Raw genomic sequence first — 21,637 nt, 5'->3', positions numbered from 1 at the left:
AAACATCATTTATAACACAAAATCCAATCTTCTATTTTTTTTTTCGGAAATCTGTTAATGATCGCATAGATAAATTTCGATTTTTGCCCCAATTCCTAGATCAGTTTTTTGTATTTTTAAAATACGTATTTTCGACTACCAAGTAGTCATCATCAGTAAGAATTAGCTAGTGAATGTTACTCTTTGCTAATTTGGTGGCAGACTGCACACTGTTACTTTCGTGTTTTTACAATTTATACTGTTCACAGTATCTGTCAAATTGTAGTGTCAGTGGCGCTAGCCAATCAACTGCCATCAGTTGACTAGTCTGGCCAATGAGCATGATACTTGTGCGCAAGCCCATTCGAGTATTTTTTGACGTTTAAAATAATAAATTACAACTCAAACCTAAATAAAAAAACTATAAACAAATCATAAAAATAAATAATGCTTTATTTTTATAACGTATTGACAATTTTTAGAAATTCAACCTTGATTTTGCAATTTTTATTAAATCCGAATTTGGAATAGGTCCTTTGTCCAAGTTCATTGCTTCATTACCCATCTTTTGAATGAAGATGCTTTCATAAGCGTCTAATTCGCAAGGATTGGGTACCGATTTTAGGAGCTTAAGGTTTGATTTGTCGATTTTGTGGTCGTTTTCGATAACGTGAGCGGCTACACATGATTTTTCAATTCTTCCATATTTTAAATGGCCCATATGTTCTTTGAATCTTGTGATAATTTGTCTTCTGATTATTTGTCTTAGAAGACAAATTATAACAGTGTGCAGTCCGCCACCAAATTAGCAAAGAGTAACATTCACTAGCTAATTCTTACTGATGATGACTACTTGGTAGTCGAAAATACGTATTTTAAAAATACAAAAAACTGATCTAGGAATTGGGGCAAAAATCGAAATTTATTTCGACATATCCTAGAGTTCTCATTTATTATCTTCGATAATATTTAGATCGCATAGATGTCTAATTCGATGTCGCGATGGATGTGTAGTAATGCAAGTCCGGTAAGTCTGTCTTCTTCCATAGTTCATCTCAACCAGGTTTTTAGGCGACGGATAGTCGCAAAGTTTATAATTTTATATAAAGTTCAAATATAAATGTAATGAATTTTAAAGTAAAACAAATTGAGTAGGTTTTTGCATAAGATTATTCTGACTTTGTTTTTAATTCATTCAAAAAATTTGGTTTGCTTTGTTTCTTTGGTTATTTTTGATTTTTTTTGACACCCTCCGGAAAAAAATTCTAGAACCGCGCCTGCCAAGAGATCGTTTGCACAGATAAAACACACGCACAGTTTTAAATATTTTTAAATGTAAAATAGTCTTAATTCATTGAGTATATCAGAAAAGATGGCCATTATGGTTCAAAATGATAATCATAGACGGAGCAGTAAATTGTCAGATTAAATTTAATTTAAAAAAAATATTATTTTTTTATAAATATCTCTATAAATTATAACTCATATGTTACTCTGATATATGAGCTATATTTTCCAGAGTTTCATTCAAATTTATTCGGTAGTTTTTGAGTTAAAACGTAACAAACAAACAAACATTTATAAGGAAATATATGAAATATATGTAGGGATAGCAATGGGCTCGGATTGGATAGAATGATTAAAACAATCTGTTAAATTATGTATAGAAGCAAGCACAGCCAGATTATAATCAGGATTTTAAGAAAATAGTTCAGAATTTAAAGAAAAAGATAATCGAATAATTGTAGTTCTCAAATGTGACTGTATGTCCTGTATGTTTAAAATATATACCTTTGAGTTAGCAGTTATAATTAGTTTAATACATTCATTCATCCCTACAAATTTCACATTTATAATTATCAGGATAATATTTACGAGTCAAATTACCAAATCACAAAATTACATAAATATTGATATAATTTATTTAAAAAGTATTCTAATTTAAATAATCTCATTAAAATAAAGCGTCGGTGAATACGTCATTGAACATGAAATATCCTTTTGTTAGTATGTTAATAATTGATTGACAGAATTTCAAATAATATACGAAATAATTTTTACTTATTTCAGTAGTTTTAGGTTCGAAATTATTATAACATATTATATAACACCCAAAATTTTTTTATTGTGTGGGTTTGTTTAACGTCATTGTATTCTAAAAATAAATTTAATGATTTTTTGTTGATAATGTTTTAAATAAGTGGTTTGAATTATTTATTCCAAGTATCAACAAGTATTTTTATATCATGAAAATCGAGCCTGTTAAAGAATCAAACCTACACTTAAAAAAATATATATAATTATTAAATTACTTAAGGTAGTACGAGCGGCAAGGCAAGTTTAAACTTGTGGTTGAAATTATTTATAAGTTATTTGCTACATGATGAATTTTTCTTATAACTTCATGACTGTAGACGAAAAATTAGAATAAAAGTTTTCGATATCCGCCTTGGTTTTCGAAATATCGAAAGCTAAACAATTAAACAAAATTTTCAATTTTCGATATTTTGAAAATTACTCCCGATATCGAAAAATTTTAGTCGTATTTTTCATCTTATATTGTCATAGTTATAACATAATTCACAGTCAAAATTGAAAATATACATATATTTTTAATTTTTGTCCGCACTACCGTGCCATCCCTAATTAATCAGGCAAAACGGTTTTTTTTTTTGTTTTCAATAATTTATTAAGGTTTAACTTTAATTTTAAAAGTTTTTATTTTTATTTTTTTATTTCCACCGACTAGTTTTGGAGAAATCTATGAAAACATCCATCTACCGTTTTACTATAAGACCCGGGTTAAATATGGCTACTTTTGAAGTCATTTATTTATTTAAATAATCGGACAACCCTCCCTATAATTTTCAGAATTGATTAAGGCTTAGCCCAACTTCATATAAAAATAAATTAAGCCTTTTATCCAAAATTGCCTGAGCGCTAGCATATCCTTAATGAATTGATTTCGTTTGTGCTTATTTTCGGTAAGATAGATAAACGAATAAAAATCAAATTTAAGTCAATCAAACAGGTCAAATATTAAACAAGGTGAAAGCTCAAATAAATATTTAATACGTAAAATAATTCTTATATTTCATAATTTAATTGCGTTTCCACCAACTGCATTCTTGAAGATATGTCGAACGGTTCGACTCATTTGTCAAATAGAAAGAAAGGATTTGGAAAACAAAATTCTACACTATTTCAGGATAAGTTATAATAAATATTAGATGTGTTACAAAACTGGTAACATCACATGAAGGTGACATTTAAAATGCCAATAATATTTAAACATGTGTCATTAATATTCCAAATACAGGTTCAATTAATAATAAAACTTTATAAATTTTATGTATTTTTATAAATTTAGACTGCATGTGTGTCTAGTTATGGATAAATTTTTAATTAGTTTATGTTCACCACTCATACCCCGTACTGTACAGTATTCAAACCTTAAAAAATAGATTTAAAATGGCATACATTAAAACATAAATAAATGTATATGCAACGACCTGTGCTTGGCTATATATATATAGGTAGATATTATCCCAACACTGTTACACCTCAATACATGAAACAGCATCGTTTATGCAAGCCACGTCAACCTTATTCGTTTGTTCAAGCGTTGTGTTGCCTGGATGATGCCAGTCAATATGGCACTATGTGGTGAATGTTTTCTGGTGATGTATGTGTGAAACCTATTTGAATTCCAATATTATTATGGGTTTTATGGGATTGTTTAAACTTACTTTATATTATTTTAAAAAAATTAATAGATTAGCGTTATAATTTTGATATCGAAGCAACCCTAGTGACTCGGTTGGATAAAACGCAAGCCATCCCGTAGGTGTTGTTTCTAGGGAAGCGATTTCTCATCGCCATTACAGAAGTTAATTTAATTAATAGTTGTGATGGGCTGGTGTTTTCTAGGGCGGTGTACTCAACCACTCAAATACAAATAATATAATAAAATTGAAAAAAGGCACTGAAATTGAGACACCCGTTAGAAACGAAGTTTCTAGCGAAGCTGTAAAAAAAAACAAAAGTAAACGTTAAATAAATACATAAAGGTAATATGCTTTTGACTGCTCACTTAAATAAAGCTATTTACTAATTAGTTTTAATAATTTAATGAATAATTAACGTTTATAGATGGATGTTTGTTTGATAGCTGAAAGAATAGTAATAGATTATTTGTTAGTGTCAAGTAGGCACTGTTTTCAGACGCACATAAATTAGTACACGAATTTTTTAATTTTTGTACCATTTATATCCCAAAATAGTTTTGCATATGTGCCTATGACTAGTTTTGGATGTAAATAGTGCAAAAATGCCAAATTCGTATACTATAATAAATAAAAGTAATATAAAGTAGATGAAAATATCGTGGTTGCCATGAATATGGCACATACACACACAAAGCATATCTCAAATTAATACGTGGCGGTCTATGGCAGCTTGCTCACTATGGCAATTCGCGTTAAGGAACTTCGTTCCAAAAAGAAATAAAGACAGCGAAAAAATATGGTAAAAACACTATCACTATCATACATTTTCTAGCGAATATATTTTCGCTAGGCAATTGTGAGATAGCATAATACTTAGTCAAAAATTGCTAGCATTATTTTTAAAGTTCGTAATTCGGGGATATAACATTGCGGGAATATAACAAATAATTTCGTGAGCGTACATTTTTTTTTTAAATTTTTTGTAGGAAGGTGAGGAAGTAGGCTTTCCTTAGGTAGTCCAAAAACAGTGAGGAAACAAAATTTAAATTATAGCTTAAAATTTAAAAAAAAAAATCCTTTTTTTTTCTGTTATTTTATTAATTAATATTAAGTTAAATTTTAAAGAAACGCCCACCATAAAATTAGTTTTAATCGATTTGTTTGAAAGGTAATTTGATCAAGAGTGCTCTTAGTTTAGTTTCAAGAAAATCCGGTAGAAGATTATGTCTTGCCGAGTTATTAATGGGTATAGAACCAAAAACTAGCATTTAAAACTTAGCTAAGAACACTCTCGATCAAACAAAAATAAAAACCAAAAATTGATGCATACTTTAGAAACTTAGATGCCACAGATAGTGAGACGCACAGATCAGATGCACAAACACGTTAAAGCTATAACATCCCTCTTTTTATTCATAATGTTTAAAAAAAGGACATTTCTTGTACAATAGCCTGAAAATTGAATGAGGGCTTCATTGCTTTGTCGATGTTGATTTGAAAACAATAATTACATAATGAAAGTAAGTCTCTGCCTGAGATTATGTTACTTTTTTACTTTTAATAAATTTAAATTTCTTACCTCGAAATTCTTACTTTCGAAAACTCGAATCAGACTGGGGGTCGCTCTCTTACTCTTACTTTTTTAACGATCTCTTAACTTAAATCTTTATGCAGGACTTGACTGAAAATATTACTCAGAATTTCTTCTTATTTCACGATTTATTCCGATAGTGTTTTTTGTAAAACAGACCTTAAATAAAATTTAAAATGCATTTTGGTTTGAGGTATTCGCCGAATAATATCTATTCGTAGCATAAGCATTGGCAGCACAAATTAAATTGTAGTGACTTCATCGCTATCATTTAGGTGTGGGATATGTGTGTATTTGTGAGTGTTGGTATATGTGTGACTGGGTATATGTTTCCTGTTAAATAGTTGTGTACTATTTTATTGAATGCCATCAGCACTAGCAGGAAACTAACTACCCATGTGAACAGTGCTAACTACATTTGACAGACAAACAAAATAACTAACATTTATTGGAAATCATAGATACATGCGAGAAAATGTTTTTTATTAGCCGTTTAACGTTATATGTATCTATCAAAACGTCTTGCCTTCTTTATTTGGAAAGTAATGTGTCTATTTTTGGCTAGATTATATTGGTTGTTCGAGAGTGAATCACATTTGGACCAGAAGTTTGAATATTCCACTAAGAAGGAGCTCATACACCTTCTTAAAACATTTTGAGGTATTTATGAAGGGGAATAGATTTTTCTAACTAAAGCATAGACTGTTTATGAGGTATTCAGTTTATAGCCTTGATTTTATAATAACTGCGGGGTCTTAATATTCAGCATTTATATCTTTCAACCAGTGTCTGTATAGAGACCGTTTGAAGAGAGATTATATCATCAGAATATCGTGATAGTATTCGAAGCAAATTCGTCTTTCTTTAAGAAAAACACTAGTTTGTTAGGTCTTTCTCCCTTTCTCCCCGCTCCCTTCCAAATATCAAATGTTCTCTGGATAGAAAGTAAGACTTAAAAAGAGTGTAATTGATTTCATCTCATTGGGATAATCAATAAGTCTTTCAACTAGTATTTGTATAGAATCCTATCGAAGAGAAATAATATCATCAAAAGACGTAGAGATAATATCTTCCTGTCTAACATTGCTACAAGTATATTCTCCTCTCTAAACTTGGGAAAAGTCAATACGTTTTTGGGATAGCTTCATTCAGTAGTAGCTTATATTTTTCAAAGAAACGCATCCTACTTGTTGTCAATATCATTGGTTTGATTTGCTGATAAGTTTGCAGAAAATATCCAAACTAGAATCGTTAGCAATTTTACAAATGAGATTCACATTCAAAGAGTCAACAGCACGAACCAAACATGCTTATGTTTCGAAAATGCTTGTCATAAAAACTTTGTATATAGGATGTTTTAAAAACTAAATTAAACGCTTCAAAGAAAGTTATCTTATGAATAAAGTATCGTTCAAATGATCACATGCTTTTTGAAAGTATTGAATTTGAAAGTGGTAGTTTTTTATTTACCTCAATTTTTATACGATTTGAACTGTACGTTGAATGTTGACTTTCAGTATTTCAATTTTTTTTTAATTATTTAAATCATATTCGCTTTTCAGATTTCAGAAGCCCACTGCGAATAAAATAATAATAAATAAATAAATTAGTAGTAGTATTATAGATAATTCATTACAAAATTACAAAAAATTAAAATTAAATCCTATTAATTAATGAATAAAACAATACTTCATTATGATTTGAAGCATAATTAACTTTGATTCATTGAGTTGTTGTTTAATCAATTAAAAAATAAACTCCTTTTTTTGGAAATACCTCATTATATTTTACAAAAAACTAATTAAAATTCAAACAAATTGAAGTCTGTATTTATTTTGAATATCTATTGTTCATACAAAATGTGAAAATCTAAAATTAGATTTTTTTATTTAAAAGAATTTCATCGTATTATTACACGTTACTGCTAACAAAATGTAGTTTTTTTTTGTTTTTTTTTATTGTAAAAATACGCTGAAAATGATGGTAACGAGCTTCATAATTTCTGTTTATTTCTTCTTTTTTGTCACATGTATTATACACAAGTTTTCTTTGAAAAAATCCGATATTAAAGTTGCAAAATTTTTATTACTCGGTCAAGTGAAAGTGAAAACTAATTTCTTTGGTACCTATTTAGTAAAAAATTTGTAGTGTCTAGATGAGAGAAGAAAAAACATTTATTGGGCAAGACAAATTGCTGGGATTATTTTGCATTTTCCAAAGATCTCTCCTTGATTTAAAACTGTAAAACATTATCTTTTACAAATTTTTACAAATAACATACATCTGACAATATTTTGCTTCATATAAAGTTACTATAGCCTTTTGAAGCCAGTATTTTGAAAGATATACCACTTTTCCTACCTCCTGATTTCATGCACAGGGTTTTTAAAAAATATCGGAATCCCCTTTGATCTCAGAAATGAAGGACAAATGACAATTCAGGAAAAATTACAAGGACAAATGTTGGATCACACGAGGGAGGTGAAATCATTTAAGGTTTGAATATGGCCCTGACTTTCAAGATAATATAATTAAAACACTTTCAATTCTTATAACAGAGAGAGAAACAGTTCAAACTAGATTATCCAAAATAAAATTTTCTACTACAATATTTTTTTGCAAATTTGAATAGGTTCAAAATTCAAAATTAGCCATTAAATAAAAGGTTATGTCTACAATTTTCTTGTTTATTTACTTAACTTTTATCTAGAATCTATATTTATGAAATTTAATCGGTTTTCAATATTTATCAATAACGATTGATAGTTAACTTCTTATTTTCCAATTTTTCTTCTTCTCCTATTCTTAAGTTTCCTACATCAATCCTTGGGTCAATAATTTTGAATAGTCTGTATAGTAAAAATTTTCACTATTTTCTTATGTATTTATTTACGAGTTAAAGAAAAAAAAACACATTTTTATTTTTTTCGTACATATATGACATATAATGTAATTTAGTTTCAATATTTGAATTTCGATAAAAAATTTGTTGAAGTGTAAATTAGTACGAAATAAAACCACTAAAAGTAAATAAAGCATGAAAAACCTTTTTCATTCTGGTGAGATGCTCTTGTATATATATATATATATATATATATATATATATATATATATATATATATATATATATATATATATATATATATATATATATATTATGTAAAGAATAGAAAAAAATTCTATTTTATTGTATTAAAGAGAAAAGAAGGGTGAAAAGCATTGTGAAGACGCGCATATACGTTTTTGTGTACCACTGACAAACGCTAGGTTTATACTTGGTTATTTTTTATAAGTTTCCGTTTTTAACTTCCCAGATAAAGTTAATGTAATAGGGCCGATTTTGAAAATCTCCAGTTTTACGCAATATCCGAATCAAACCTTTTCAATGTGATGTCTGTGTGTGTGTGTGCATGTATGTATGTGCGTATGTTCGTTCGGCTCCTTTCACCTCGATTATCTCGAGAACCAGTTATGGCATTAACACGTGAATGGGCTTATTCGACGCGTAATCCCGTATTTCAGAACTGAAAAAGTTAGTTGAGCCTTTTTTAATTGGTAATAAAAAAACTGGAAAAAACTGAAGAAACAGAATCTGAAAAGTGGATAAAACACATCATTTATCTATGTAGATAATGATCGTTCCACCATAAGCTGCAGTACATGTTCGAAGAATAATCTATGAAGGCTCACGAGACCTTTTTTGTAATGTTTTTTCCCCTATGACAAAGTAGTCGTGTGGACTACAGGGATCGCACTACACGACTTCAGTACCACACCGACTATGTACTGCCAATTTATTATATTTTGAAAACGCATAGGTAAGTATTTGTATGCGGTGTCCTCATGACGGAGTCAACTTTGTTGGTTATTTGAAAGTTAAAACACAATATTTAAAACATATTACTCTTTGAAGCAAAAAGAACAAGAATTTGCCTTAAAAATCAAAGTTGTTTCTTTTTTGACCATGAAAACATCTTAAAAATACTAAATGTTGTATTTTCATTTCCGGTAACAATGAATTAATACCACTTTGATTTCAAAGTGTAAACTTTTTACAAAATCAGTCTGTATGTGTTTTGTATCACGCTAGGTTTATATAAGGTACAATATAGAAAGGTCTATGTATCATTGAGCATTGTCGAGCACTTCGATATTTTTTTAGTTCCTATATAGTTATAGGAGCGTATTGTACTAACTATATTTGGAATATATTCATTCATGGATAATTTTCTTAGAATAAATTGTTGAATTACGTTTCGCAATACGTGCAGTAAAATTATATTTTGAATTAAGTAAATTCAATATCGTAGAAGAATTATAGGTTCTTGGAAAATTTAAACATATACTCTATCACTTGATATGAATAGTTTCACGAGTAGAGGAATATTTGCGATTGTTATGATAAAATTTCAAAATTGCAATTTCAAAAACCATTTGCTATTGTTTTTGTTAATATTACGGAAATTATTGCACATGGATAAATACAATGTTGCGCTGATTATGATAATCACCTACCAGATCAAAAACATGAAGTTTTAACAAGAAATTGGTAATGTTTCTGCCAATATATGTAGGTATAGAAAAGAGCCAAAAAATTTCTCCTTATCCCTAACACATTTTTAGAAATAAATATAATAATGCTTTTTTGGTAAGCGTATAAATTTATTTAATTTTTATATGAAAGTTAAATAATTTCATTATTTTGACCACAAATGAGAGGTGCTATTTATTGAAATGGAAAATAAAATATGTTTTGTAGATTTAATATTTTACTTTTATAAAATTGTCTTCGTTAAATTGTCTTCTAGAAATAATTTTTAATTCGGAAAAAAATGTTTGCTGTTTTTAAAAAGCTTTTTTGATGGTGTTCGAGTTCTTGCTTTCATAATTTGTCTCGTTATCAACTTTTTGCGGCAGGGACTGTTTATTTGATGGTTCGAAAGCCATTCACTAAATTACGATCATCCTTTTTTATCCAAAAGTTTTATGAAAAAATAACTATTTTTACACCATGTATATATATCAAGGTATGCTAAGTTTAGTCCCAAGTTCGTTACGCTTAAAAATATTAATGCTACGAAAAATTTTTGAAATAGGTGTTTATAAAATCATTTCTTCTGTGAGCACGATAACTCAAAAATAAATAGAGATATCAAGCTGAAATTTTTATAGCGTGGTTGGAACATAAAAAGAGAGATTGATTTCCTAAATGAGTTATATAGATCAATTGAATCAGTTCGACATAAGAGACTCAATTATGTGTAACCTATTTATATGTAATTCCATTTGTATGTTTATGTAATATCCAAAAACAGTTCTCACTGCTCATATAAGTGATACAAACTATTTTTTTGTTAATTATTTGCGAGCATTATACAATTTTTCTAAAAATCAGGATTATAGGTAGGCAATTTAGTGAGGTCTCATCAGGGCTCCTTGAATTACTGCTACTCACAGTTCTTTTTTCCTTTTCCATAATGAGAAAATTCGAATTCTTTTTATCGGGCACCCAAAATTAATTTTGGACAACATCCTATAATAATTAAAAATAAATACTAAACTATTACCAAGAAAAGCATGTTCTTTAAAAATGTATTTAGTACGCGCTAATAATATCAAAGAATTTTTATACAATGATTTATTATCATTTTAAAATATTGTCTTTTTATACGTATCTCACAAAAAAAAAAAGACAAAAAGGGGAAAGAAATTCAAACAAAAAAACAGAGTAAATCAACAAGGATAGAAGAAAATATTTATATAGTAAAAGGAAATTAGCATCTGTTTAAAAAGACACAAGAGTTGAGTGCTTGTAGTATAGAGTGAAGAAAATGCGATAATATTATGATTGTATCTTACAATAAGTACATAATGATAACCCTTTTCATTGTTAATAATATTTTTTGGTTATATAATTATATATAATATTTTATTATATTTTACAAGTTATTTGTAATAGAATGGTTTTTCTTTTGACAAATTAAAGGGAAGACATATACATACATACATACAAAAGTGAATGTAGTAATGAAAAAAATTATGTAAGAAATGAATTTGACGTTTTGAACGACGCGTGCTATATAATCATAATAATAATAACCATTTAAATGAAAAAGCATTTAGAAACATCGGTTAAATCAATATCCATAAGTGTACGTTAAGGATTCCGAAGAACGTTTACAAAGCTCATTATTGTAGTATATATTATTTTAGGCATGTTTTCAAATTTTTTTCGATAGATTACTGTTTTTAAAAATTTATCTCTAGCAAGTAAATCTATTCGAATACATAATTAAATAGAATGCGAGGGAGATAGGACAACTCAGGGTCAATAAAACGAATTCATGATATATGAGAGGAATGAATTTCATCGGCTGTTTTACAAACAAACTTAATTTAACAGAAAATTTAAGAGCTGGCATGCTCTTTTAAAATCTAAAATATTAAAGCAAACAAATTGAAATTAACTCATGAGCATAAACGATTCTAAGCTTGGAAAAAATTCTCAAGGATTTTCAAGCAATAATTTGTCCTGTTTTATCCCGAAAAATTATCTGTAAGGGACCACTTTTTACGTAACTCGAATGGATTAGTACTAAAATTTGTTTGTAGAGAATGTAAATATTTACACATTAAAAAATTTTAAGTAGATATATAATCCATGGGACCGACCTTACCTTCTTACCTCAGCAGTAGGAAGTCAAAATTTTGGTAATAACACCGCCGACAAAATATTCGAGGCTAATTGCAAAGTTCTTGTTTTTGCTTTAAAAATAATCTAACCAGTGGCCATGATACTTGAATCAATCAGTGTTTTGAAAACATATAAAAATATATACACTGAAAATGGAAAGTTAAAATAATGACAACCTCATCCCAAAGTTGGCCGTTTCATATTGAAATAAAGTTAAAATACTTGCAAACAATTTTCTAATGATTGGAACAGGTAAAACTAAATATTTTTATTTACAATAGAATGGGATTAAATTTAAAATATGAATAAATTGATACAAAATCACTGAAGTTAAATAAACAAAATCATAACTTCCATGAAAGAGATTGATTTTAGTTTAGTCATGCATTTTATTGATAGAAAATAAAATTGTAAGTTGGAATACATAATCGTTTAAATGAAACGAATAAACGAATTAAAAGAAAAATTATTTGCGTTTGCTTTAAATATAGGATTTGGTTACTACGAACGAACGATACCTGCCGCGTCTAGCCAATATGTAGTTGTGTAAACAACTGTAAACAACCATCGATGTAAACAACCATCGGTAGCCAAGTGTTGGTACAGCGGTGGAGTTAGACACTAAAATCAAAAATAATAAATAGGTAGCTGGTTCAAGTCCTACACGAAGATTTTTTTTTAAATATACCTAATAAGACTACTCATGCGGTTGTGTCAATCACATCACTATTATATAATAATGTTTATAGCTGGTAGTAGCAATTAAAAAAAGGATTGCTTAAAACTATGTTGCATTTCAAAACACCAATATTGGAAATATGTTAGACATTATATTACTTTCATACAAACAACTTATGCTGTTGTGTCAATTACATTACTCAACCCCGTACGGTAGTTGTATCACCTTCGTGGCCCTATTTGTCACATTTGCTCCCGCGATGAGGTTGAAACAACCTCATATCGGTTGATATTAAGAATTGATTGATATATTTTCTTTTCCGTGTAGTAAAGTGAGGCGCAATAGAGCACATTAAAAAAAATTCACAATAACTTGTGTGATAATTAATATTCCTTAAGGGTATATAATTAAACCAACAGATATTTTCACAGGAATTATACACTACACTATTGAAAATCTACGGAATTATAATAAGGAATTGGTAGAAGAAAAGACGCCGTTTATGTGATGAACGACAACCCGACATTTACACACAGTCTTAATGTTATTATATACAATTTTAAATGATATAATCCATAATTACACATTGTCTTTCAATGGTTTTCCTTTTTATCGTGTCGTTTCTACTTTACTGCTAGACGGTTTTGTTAGCTTTCTTGTGTGTGTTCGACGATGATGTGGTAGCGTTAAGTAGAATAGAAGAAGAGTGTTGGTTGGGTGATGTGGTGTAACGTTTACTTACATTCAAAAATAATACACGGCAATTGTATAAATAATTTGTAAGCGTTTTATTTTATATTTATATAGTGACTTATACAATATACCCACATATATACCTACCATAAGCAACTTTCCACTCCATTCAAAGAGTGCTTTCTATTTGTATTTGAGATAATATATATTGTATGTGGTTTACAGATTTACTTTTCAAATGAAAATGGCTTTGTTTTATTAACAAAACCTATCAAGTTTTGTGTGATGTTTCGTTTATTGATTCTTAATACATTTTTTATTGTGGATTATGTTTTTTTAGTCCCCTTTGTAATAGCTATGTCTTTTAATTATTTTAAAAAAATTTAATTTTTTATCCGGCCACAAAAATTAAAATGGAGGATTTTGAGTTTAACATTGTGTTAGCAATCATATGGATACTGCCGACAGAAGTAAAAACTTAAAACTTTGGAATAACTGTGTTTTTTTGAAATATTAAATTAATCATAGCATGAATAATTAAAATTTTATAGTTTGAATATTAAAATTTTAAGTATAATAGCTGAGTACGGACACGTTTCGCTGTGGCTTTGTTTGATACTTATCGTGAGGGGAGTAAATAAAAACAGTCTAGACACGTTTGACACGCTTCAGATATTTTTAAATATTTGTTCCGGTGAGAACTTCAGTATGCAAAGTATATCATAAATGCAACGGCCTACCCAAATTTTCAAGTAAGTCTTCTACTTTTCAAGTTTTATGGCCATAAACATACGGAAACGAAATTTATATACCGTGTATATGAAATACACAAGGTATACTAAGTTTTGTCCCAAGTAACGCTTAAAAATATTGACACCACAAACAAAATTTTGATATAGGTATTCATAAAATCATCTAATTAGCCCATTTTACGTTGTCTGCCCGTCTGTCCGTCTGCCCGTTTGTCTGTCAACACGATAGCTCAAAAATAAAAAAAGGTATCAAGTTGAAATTTTTATAGCGTGCTAAGGACATAAAAAGTGAGGTCAAGTTCGTAAATGAGCAACATATTGGATCTTTGGTCCGTGGGACACATTTTGTAAACTGTTAGAGATAGAACAAAAGTTTAAGTATAAAAAATGTCCCTTATAAAAAAATAAACAACTTTTGTTAGAAACATTTCGCAAACATTACTGTTTACCCATGAGAGAGCAAATTAGGCGCAAATTATACAGTTTGTATTACATGGGAATATCAGTTAATCGTGTGTGTATGTATGTTTGTTTATCTTTCGTTACTTATATGACGTAAAAAAACAAGCGATTGCGTGATCAATACTGTCGTTACATGGTATTTCAACAGTTAACTCATTCAATTGTTTGTTTTCACTTGTTTTTATATAAGATATACAATGGGTCTTATACTATCAATAATAAACAAATTTAAATAAAAAATACTTTTTAAAGCACAAGCTTTTATTGTACCAAAAAATAGAAAATAATTTGATAGGTGTCACTCATACATGATTAGTCTCATGACTAGTGCCTGTACCAGTCAATTAAATTCACCCCTGATATTAAACATAATGCTAGCTTTTTATAGATTCCAGAGGGACAAACTTTAGGAAAATGTACATAAATCTAGCAAAACATTTTCAACATTTTCGTGAAAGTCCAAAAACAAACAAAAAATTTACGGTTTTTTAATTGAGTCAAAAAGAATCAGATATTATTTTCATGGTTTTTAATTTGATATTTCAAACAATCTTATAATAAATAATGAAAAGCAATTTCAATAAACGTAATAGCAATTATATATTATTATGTTAACCTTAATACTCACTTCAAGTTATTGATTGACCTTAATTCGTTCATTTTTCACAAACAAACCAATTGTGTATTTATAAGGAGTAAGACACTTGAAACACTACACACATTTGAAAATTTTTCTAGTAATTTTGAAAGTTTGTGAAATATTTAAAAACCATGACGTTATGTAATTTTAATTCCAATCTCTCATTGTTTCAAACTGAAACTAATACTCCGAATATAAAAACTCTGAAAAACTGTGGCTATTTTAAGGTATCATTTATCGATCGAGTACTATCTGAACTTAGCACCACGTGGTAGGATCAAATTTTAATTTCAACCTCTTCCAACAGTACTTTTTTATATCCTTTATATATGAAATAAATATATCGAGGTATATAAAATTTAGTCTGAAGTTTGCAATGATTGTGATGAATTTTTGAAACAAATAGCACATTTTTTGAATGACAAAAATATTAGAAACGCAGAAAAAGAAGCCAAGAATCAACATAGAAGTGGATTATGGTACAAGTTCAACTATGGGGAGAATTACTGCTTGGTAATAATTTGAAGTAATGACTGTTGATAATACCAATATTACGTCACCAAAATGGATGACAGCGTTTTTGACAGGATAAAAAGTTTAAATTTAATTTAATTTTACTACAAGAAAGCGTGTTAATTTTGCCGGAATATAATTTTTTGTGACTTTACGCAAATCAACATTTTGAAGTACTTTTTCAAACAGTAGAATACCCTATTACAAAAGTGAAGGTACTGTGATTTTTAGTCCATATTCTCGCACATATTAATCGAATTTTTTTATTAGACTTACAGATTATAAAAAAACACAAACATAATGATATACCTTATGCGAAAAAAAATTCTGTTTTCAACTTATAATAGTCATTTTTATGTTCAAATATTGTATTTGAAAATTTTTATCCGTACATATTCAACACTTATCTGATTAAAATGAAAATGAAAAGAAAAAAATAAACCCAACCAAAGTTTATATATATATAATAATAATAATGCTAAAGTGTAATTTTAGGAATAATAATAATACTTCCAGTTTTTCTTTTTTATTGAGTGTTCGGTCGTTACATAAAACGGATTGTTGAGCCTTTTTTTTATTACGATCAAACATATAAATCCCTTGATGCTATTTGCTTTATTTGGTATTATGAAAAGCATATGCACGTTATTACTGAATGAGTATAAACCTATATTATAAATTTAAAAAAAAAATTTATAATACATATTTATTATTATATTAGCTTGATACCCGGTCGCTTCACTGGGCTTAAAAGTAACAACCACGACTTTATAGTCTCCAGCTCTCTTGATCTCACTAATCCACCTTCCATAACACTCGAAGGGATTGTTTTACACAGATAAAATATACGCACAGTTTTCAATTTGTAAAATAGTAAGTATTGAGTAAATCAGAAAAGATGGTGATGAATTTATTTAGATTCATTTATTATGTTAAATTTTTACAGAAAAAAAGTTAATGTTTTAAAATGATAATCAAGGACGGAGCAGTAAAATGTCAGATTAAATTAAATTTTAATTTTTTTTTAAATGTATCTTTATAAGTTATAGCTCATGTGTTATTCTGATGTAAGTTTTAATGTTCTACAGTTTAATTCAAATCCATTCGATAGTTTTTGCAGAAAAGCATTACAAACAAACAAACAAACATTTACAGGGAAACATATAAAATACATAGCATAGCCAGTATTATCGGGATTTTAAGAAAATTGTTCAGAATTTAAAGCAAAAAAAAGAGACGAATTATTGAAACTCTCAAATGTGACATGTCCTGTATGTTTAAAATATATACCTATGGGTTAGCAGTTATAATTAGTTTCATACATTCATTCATTCCCATAAGATGTCACATTTATATCAGGAATCAGGAATTTCTGCAGTAACTTTTATGCATAACTTTCAAAAAATAAAAATAATATTATTTGTAAATATCCGGTTTAATTCGATCATTCAGTGGAATTATATATCGACTGTGAAGCAGTTGAAACCGAGATTGTGTCATATACAATCCAAGTGATAGTCAAGTTCATTCCAAGCCAATGATTCAAGATTGCATAGGTAATTTGTGAGACTCACTGTATACAATGGATACATTCAACCATAGAGTTAGCAATTGAATATAATAGAACAGAATAGAAAATATAAACATTACTAATTACAGAATTATTTGTTTTAGGTAAATTTAAGCACCTGGTTACCTTATTCCAAATAGTGAGATTAATCTACTGGATTTTGATAATCAATTTGGAAAATTTTGGGAGAAGGCTAATTTTTTAATAGGTTTCTTTGGCTGCAAATAACAGAAAAACGAGTTTTCTGATTCCGGAACGATTTGCACGCGGTTTTGTGACATTCTATCTCTACGTTGTTTTCTTGGATATATCTGCTTCTATTGATCGAATTGAGGCGAATAAAAAAAAATTGTTTGTTATGAATTTTTGCATCGACTTTCCCTGCTATCGAACCCTGAACATAGCAAAATATTTTTAAAATCTCAAGAAAATCGCATTAACCACATGTTGTCACTTGTATCTGATAACTTTTCGAAAAATGAAGGACTTGTATTGATCCTAAAAAAAGTGTGGTAAATTTTAGCCCGATGCATAATCTCAATTTTGAGAAAAACGAATTTTTCTGATAAATTTCAACAGTTCGTACAATAGTTCAGAAGGAAAATCATCGGTTTTTAACTTTTTATTTTTAATTGCAGGTTTGTTATGTACTTTCCGATAGTGTCAACGGCTTGGTCCCTTGGATAAGAACGAAGCCGATTTCACCCACATCATAAATGTAATTGTGAAACATGGATGTTGTTAAATAAATAATAATGTGGGTGGCGTCTGTTATAGGCGTATGTCGGCATTTTTTTTTTGTTAAATTTTTAAATTTAACAAATGGTTGAGTTAATTTTTTTTAATAATAGAAAATTTAAAAAATTTATTTAAAGCAATATACATAAACTCAAAGCTACATATATTCAATTATTATTATAAAATGCCATTGTCTACAATGAATTTAAATTAAAAGCTTATAATACATTAACTAACATTAAATACAACATATACATAAATATATATAAGTTCTAAATACAGACCGATTAAGAAATCGATTTCTGGCCAGCTCTTTCTGCAGAATATGGCAATCCTGATAAATTATAAATGTGACATTTTGTCATTTGGTGAGGATGATTTTTTAAAATCTTTTCTAGCATGCAAAATATTTACGTTTAAAATTCCTAATTAAACAAAGGGGAAGATACCCAATAGTGACGTCTTATGTGTTGATTACCATAAAGATAACATATAAAACTTTTGTTTTGCTAAAAGAAGATGGGCAACCTTTGAATGCAATATTATAACTTCTTCGTTTTTATATCAATTTTAATTTCACTTTCAAATTTTGTCATGGTATCTTGTTTTACATTTTTACGGGTAATAAGGCTAATTCGACATCAGGGTTATCCTCTATTACTATCTTTATTTAAAAAAAAAAGTTTACTAAAAAATTAACCGTAATCAATAACAGTTCTTTATATAAGCCACAATAGCTACGGAACTATAAAAGCAATCACGATAATATAGAAGTAAGGCACGCCTGTATTCATCTGGGCCCCTGGTTTTGCCCTGGACTCGGGTTTAAAAGTAGTCGGGCAAGAAAGAGTGAGTACAGACGAGACACTACAAGTATCAAATGCACGCGTCGTGCTTGGCAGGATTTCGTGTTACTTCTCAATATTGTAAAGGAGGCTTTATTGTTTGTTTCTGCAACATCCTATGTGTATACAGAGCATTCTGTTTTTGACTGCAGATCGTTGGCCCACAGAATAAGCTAAAAAAGACGAAGGAAAAAGTAATTTATCAATTTTTGATCAGAGGCCTGCTTTGCGAGATAATTAACAAAATGAATTAATATAATATAAATAAAAAGTAAATAACTATATCGAATCACAGTTCAATAAAATATTTAAGCATGGTAGGAGGTTGTCCCATAATCTATTTACATATATAAAATAAAAACAGTAAAAAAATTAGCATGTCTGAATTTGTTGATTGACTCATCATCAGTTGTATGCATATTGATATGATGTAGAAGTTTGAATGGTTGCATCTATGTACAATGTAGTACATCCTACTTCTTTCCCTTCTCTTATTATTGTTATTATTTCTTAGTTGATGTTATTTACTTTTTATTAATATTATATTAATTTATTTTGTTAATTATCTCGCAAAGTAGGCCTCAAATCCAAAAATGGTAAATAACTTTTTCCTTTGTCTTTATGAGCTTTTTTCTGTAGGCCAAGGATATGCAGTCAATAACATAACGCCCTGTATATTTATGTACATATTACATAAAAGATAAAACACATTTTATTTAGTACCTACTTTTAACTACAAATACATTACAAATTAATTATGTGTTGTTTGTATACGTTGAATATAAATTTACCTACATTAATGTTAGTTAAGTTTTACTCTTATATGTATCTGAGTGGGTGTGTTTATGTATTCAAAACGCACATACACACACATACACACACACACACACACACACACACACACACACATAGCAATGTTATTGTTTTGTTACAAAATATTGGTCGGTTCAGCTGTGTAAGATATCGTCACTCTTATCCTTAAGGCTCTTCTAGTATAAATGGTAGGCATATAGGAACCTATTAAATCGTACTTTACATCTTTGATGCGATGCAATAGTTTAAATTTACGACTCGATTTTTGAAGGAAGAAAGTTTATATAAAGAATCATTCATGTCATCTTCTACACAAGAGCACTAGGTTTATACGCTTTTATGAAACCTGAAATAAAAATATTTTATAATCAAAATTTGTCTCTCACACCGTATATCTAGGGTGGGAAGGGTATTGATGCAGTTACCCCTAAAATCGTAATATAATGTGTTTGAATAAAAGTTTTTAAAACACCTAGTTGGTTTCCCGTGTTTGAACCAAAGATAAGGATTACCAATGACATCTTAAAGGCGTTTGCGAAGCTTCAACAAACTGAAAAAAAATTTAATCTTATCCGCGTTCACATATAGCCATTGAATGTAAACTACCGTTGAGTCATCGAATTTAATAAAACAATCAATTCGAGGATTTTTATTTTACTACATGAAATGTCAGGCATTATTACAAAAGTGAATATTTATTTTAAAATTTTTATTTATTGCAACAACGGTTAATATTTATTTTTATAAATATAAAATGTTACTTGAATCATTATAGTTCTACCACTCTATATACTCAGTATTCAAAGGCTTTTCTACCTAGAATCAAATCAACCTATAGATAAATAAGTATTAGTCCAAGCAAATTAGGAATTTGTTTCGTCTCATTCAAAAAGTTTTAAAATATAGACAATTTTTTTACACAAATATGTTAAATGTAATATAAATATATACATAATTTGCTAGGTGCTATGAGTTTACTGTTCTAAAAAATACCATAACTTAAGAAAGTGCAAGTTCTAAAGTTTAAAGAAAATCAACTGATAAAAATTACTAGTTTGCTGGGACTATATGTTACGCAAGCCAGTAGATAATACAACTGTTTTGTTTAATTACAATTTCATTTTATGTGTATAGTAAATAGACATCAGGACAGGCTTCAATGTAACACTTTCTACACACATGCCTACTTATACCTTTTATACCTATATAATGGTAGGTACAACATACCTTAACACAATATTGTAGGTAGAAGGTGTAGCTATAGTTATATAAGCCATAAACTTATCTACCTACCTATGATAATCTTACTTAAATACAATATTCATCTACATCATCTGTTTTCGTTAACACTTTTATTATCAAAAACATTACTTTGTGATTAATCACATGTGTATCATATTATTATATACAGAGTGTCCCATAACTTGATGGACATAGTTTAATAGCATGTTGTGTTCTTATGATGGCATTTGATTCCGCAGGAGCAGTCACAGTGAGGAGGAGGAAAAAACGATGTCTTATCTTCTCTATCACAGCTCAGCTTTTGCCACGAGGAGGTGTAATCACTTGAGCCAGCCTTTCTTTGACGATCTCTCCGGCCTGAGATCCGTTGACGTCAAAGCACTCCTGCTGTTCCTTAACAGCTCCAAATGGTTCACGGAGTAGTGACCGGGGATGGGCCAACTCTCTTTCGATATCAGAAAGGACCCTATGGTCTTTGTGTACCCCTCCCCAGGACAGCCTTGTTTGTGATTTTTATTTTTGCAGTTGTAATTTAAGATTCATTTAATGGGTATGTTTACAAATTTAATGGGCATGTTTACATATGCCGATATCCACTTTATTCACGGATATTGTGACGGAAATGCAAAAGCGTCAGTACGGGAATATCAACAGCGGTTTTCTGATAGGAGAATTCCTAATAAACAAGCGTTCTTAAA

The sequence above is a fragment of the Chrysoperla carnea genome, chromosome 2 (assembly GCF_905475395.1).
Source record: "Chrysoperla carnea chromosome 2, inChrCarn1.1, whole genome shotgun sequence".
NCBI classification, from domain to species: domain Eukaryota; kingdom Metazoa; phylum Arthropoda; class Insecta; order Neuroptera; family Chrysopidae; genus Chrysoperla; species Chrysoperla carnea.
This window is presented reverse-complemented; position numbering follows the sequence as displayed.